The 4,534-nt window shown below is 38.5% G+C and overlaps 1 pseudogene; it reads left to right on the forward strand.

Annotated features, from left to right (window-relative positions):
* Positions 1 to 1,117: 1,117 nt before the first annotated feature.
* On the forward strand, positions 1,118 to 4,283 carry LOC149148050 (pentatricopeptide repeat-containing protein At1g73710 pseudogene; annotated as a pseudogene).
* Positions 4,284 to 4,534: the final 251 nt, after the last annotated feature.

Raw genomic sequence — 4,534 nt, forward strand, 5'->3', positions numbered from 1 at the left:
ATTCACTTATATGTATAAAATGGACATAGCTAAACATCTAGGGGATTTGGACATGGGTCTACCTTGTTTCATCGATATCACAAACTTCAAATTAAACAATTGAGTTGCCCCAAGACAATTTTTTTTTTATATTTTTAAAATATTAAATTAAAACTATTTTAAAATCATAATAAGTAATGATTTTAGTTACTGATACTATAGATTATTCACGATAATAAGTAATGATTTTAGTTACTGATACTATAAATTATTCACGGAATTGGCATAGTATTGATATTGATAAGAGGAGAGAAGTGCAATTTAATCTTGGGGAATATTCCGTAAGGCATTCCCCTCTGAAATCAACTTTTCTTTGAGGTTACGTGTCCATTAGTGAGCGCTTGATTTAGTTGTTAGACGATTAAATTTTTTTGAGCCATCAGATTGTTTAGCAACAATTCAGCAACAATTCATAAAAGACGGTTCAACTATCGGGACTCTGTAATGTCGATCAAAGCTGCGGCTTCGCCACAACATCAACTGCTTCCTTCCCCAGCACTTGCTTGAATGTATCGGTCCCAATATTGCTCAAGTCCTCATCTGTGTTTCATGGCAAACTCAGAGGTTTCAGGTTCAATTCTCTGCGATGTCAATCCTTGCAATCCACGGCTATTTCGAAGGACCTTTCGACGCAGGTGGGGAATGATTCATAGAGCCGAATGATGTTGAGCGCAATGTGGTTCATCTGGGGTTGTCGAGCAAGGGTCGAATGGCCATCGATACACTTGATCTACTCAAGGTATTTACATATTTGTTTTCTTTTCCTGTTCTTTGTAGAGATGGTCGATAAATTAGGGCCTTTTGATTACATTTTTAGATTGATGTATTAACAGTTTTTGCAAAATCCAGGTAATAAGAAATAGTTTATTGCCAGGAACACAACTTTATGCTGAATATTGTCCATTCATTAGTTTTGTCCCAGCGGCGTATATACACATTTCTCTATGTTTTCCAGCTTACACGAGGGATCCTTGTTCGGCTTTCTAGTATATATATTTTCTTCACCAATAATCCATTCAAATTATATAGATATGTGTATGCAGCGTTTTAATTTCAAATTATATGGATGTGTATGTACTGTTTTAATTTAGAGCCCTACACGCTGCCAATCAACTTCACGACACTACAGCCTCATCCCGCCAGGATACGATTCAGGCCGCGCAGGAGGTTTCCTTGTTACGAGTCTCCGTAATCTGTTATTATTTCATTCATGTTTTGCCTTTGCCTATCAAACAGAAGAAATGCTAGCGCAGTCATTAGTAGACATCCCTTCTTCTTCGGCCCTAAACACAGGATATGTTTATCTTTATCCTTATTGCAATACACATCCCAGGAGGGCTAAGAGGAAACAGAAATACAAGCAACATTTTCAATCTGTTCATGTTTCTCCAGGTACGGAAGGCCATCGTTATCCACCAAAAGAGTCTCACAAGAGCACACTAGTAAAGTCAAGTTCCGGGTGCAGAAATGTAACAAAGAAAATGGAAACTAAAAGAAAAAGCTCACACAAATCGTATGGTGGGTGTATCCCAGCCATTTTGCAAGCTTTGGATTCTACAGAGAACATTGACGAAGCGCTTGAACCTTGGGAAGCAAACCTCAGTGCAAAAGAGCGAAGCATTATCCTAAAGGAGCAGTGGGACTGGGAAAGAGCAGTTCAGATTTTTAAGTGGTTTCAGAAGAAAGAGTGCTATGAAGTTAATGTTATTCACTATAATATCCTGCTTAGAATTCTAGGAAGAGCACAGAAATGGGATCAACTGAAAAAGTTTTGGGAAGAAATGGTTAAAGACAAGGTCTTGCCTACCGCCACTACCTATGGTACTCTTATAGATGTGTATGGGAAAGCTGGTCTCAAAGAAGAGGCTCTTCTCTGGCTGGATCGCATGATATCACAAGGTCTCTGGCCAGATGAGGTCATCGTGAACACGGTAGTCCATATTTTGAAGAAGGCAAGGGAATCTGAGAAAGCTGAACAGTTCTTCAGGGACTGGTCTTCTGGGAAAATCTTTCTAGGAAATACTACAAATGTTTGTTCATCTAAATCAGAGCCTGATCGACAGCAACAGAAGGATTTCTTCTATATTAGTCGTCGTTGTGAAGCAAAAAATCATTTTGAGGACCCAGTGGGTAAAAGGGACTGCTCTCCAAATAATTTTCCTGAAGGAGTGCTCATTAAAGGGTTATTAGATGATAAGTGCATGGATCCTTGCAGAGAGAATGATCAAGTTCAGAGGCCAGGTAGTTCTTACATGTATAATACATTAATTGATACATATGGGAAGGCAGGCCGCCTAAAAGAAGCTTCCAAGTTATTTTCTGAGATGTTAAAAGAAGGAATAAGCCCAAATGTTGTAACATTCAATACCATGATTCACATCTGTGGATCTTATGGATATCTTGACGAAGCAGATGCCCTTATGGTGAAAATGGAAGAGCTTCATTGCTTGCCTGACACAAGGACGTGTAACACTCTTATAGCATTGCATGCTCAAAATGACAATATTGATAAAGCATTTTGTTACTTCACAAAGATGAAGGAAGCAGGGTTTGTTCCTGATATTGTGGGTTGTCGAACTATTTTATATGCATTTTGTATTAGACACATGGTCAGTGAAGTAGAAGCTATTGTCAGGGAGATGGATGGATTTGGCGTTCATGTGGATGAGTAATCCGAATCAGCTATTATTAGGATGTATATAGATCTGGGGATGCTTGAGAAAGCATGGGCATGGTTTGAAAGGTTCCATCTTGCTGGAGGAGTGAGCTGTGAATGCTATGCTGCCAATATTGATGCATATGGGGAACAAGGTTATTGGTTAGAAGCTAAAAAAGGTGTTTAAGTGCAGTCAAGAAAGAGGCAAGGGTCAAACTGTATTAGAATTTAATGTCATGATCAAGGCCTATGGGATTGCAAAAGTCCATGACAAGGTTCTGAAGTTGTTTGAAAGAATGGAAGTTCAAGGGGTTTTTCCTGACAGATGTACATATGCTTCTGTCATTCAGACATTTGCAAGTTCAGGACTTCTAGATGAATCAAAACACTTTATTACCAAAAAGCAGGAAGCAGGGTTTGTGCCTAACTGTTCATCATTTTGTGCTGTTATTGCCGCCTATGGAAGATTGGGTCGAGCTGCAGAGGCAGAGAAGATGTTTGAAAAGATGGTTAACGCAGGTGTGGAGCCAGATGTTTTTGTTTACGGTGCCTTGATAAATACATTTGCTGAAGCTGGATGTGTGGAAGAAGCTGTACGTTACTTTCAAATAATGCAAAATGATGGTTTTGCAGGGAACTCTGTGGTGTATAGTTCTTTAATTAAGGTTTATAGTAAACGTTGTTTTTTGAAGGAAGCACAAGAAACGTACAAACGCATACAGAAATTGGGTGTTGAGCCAGATGCCTTTTTATCACGCTGTATGCTTGACCTTTATGCTCGCACTGATATGGTGACTGAAGCACAAGAAGTATTCAAAGTCTTGAAGGAAAAGCAGTAGGCAAATGAATTTTCTTTTTCCATGATGTTGTCCTTATACAAAAAGAATGGAAGGCTTAATGAAGCCACAAAAACTGCAAAGGAAATGTTAGAATCGGGATTTCTTACTAACGTTCTTTCTTTTAATAGAATCATTAGCCTGTCCATTGCAGATGGAAGATTGAGAGAGGCTGCTGAAGTTTTTCATCAAATGTTAAAACTAAAGGCTTCACCCAATGAGAATACATACAAAACACTGGGAATTCTTCTGAAGAGAGGAGGCATTCCAAGGGAGGCAGTAGAGCAGCTCGATGTTGCATGTACAAGTGGGCTTCCACATGGTATTCAAGCCTTGAGAATGACAATGTTTTCTGTAGTGGGGATGCATGCTGAAGCTATGGAAGCTTGTGATGAACTGAGAGCTTCTGGGTTGGATTTTGATGTGTCTTCTTACAATGCTGTGATATATGCACTTGGTAGTGCTGGGAGGATTAATGAAGCTTACAACATGTTCATGATCATGCAAGCTAACTTGAACCAGATACAATTACTTATGCAAGTATGAAAATTAGCGATGGGAAGCTAGGGTTGGTAGACAGTGTTAGGAGAATGTTTTACAAAATGAAACAGAAGGGTTTTCAGCCAAACGAATTCACGTTCAAGCCAGTTATAGATGCCTATAAAAGTGATGGGAAGTTTTCTTTAGCTAGATTTGTTACCCAGGAGAGGGAGTTCATGCATCAGTTGCAAGATCATGGTCACATTATATAAGATTATGAAAATATGGTTTCGAGCTCCATTTGATGTGCAAAGCTTTTAAAAGGAAGCTGTCATATCCTGTATTCATGCTATTGTGTCTTTTAACATTTTGTAAAATTGTAACAGGTTATTTTTTTTTGGGAAATTTAAATCTATGCTCCTTGTATAGAGAAATTGTGGATAAAAGGGTACTAGTAGTTCTTTTAGTGTATAACAAAAATGCAAATAGAAAGACATTGGTCATTCCCTCCTCCAATATAAAT

The sequence above is a fragment of the Pinus tabuliformis genome, chromosome 9, assembly GCF_031772625.1.
Source record: "Pinus tabuliformis cultivar Carrire ecotype Pingquan chromosome 9, CPIR1, whole genome shotgun sequence".
NCBI classification, from domain to species: domain Eukaryota; kingdom Viridiplantae; phylum Streptophyta; class Pinopsida; order Pinales; family Pinaceae; genus Pinus; species Pinus tabuliformis.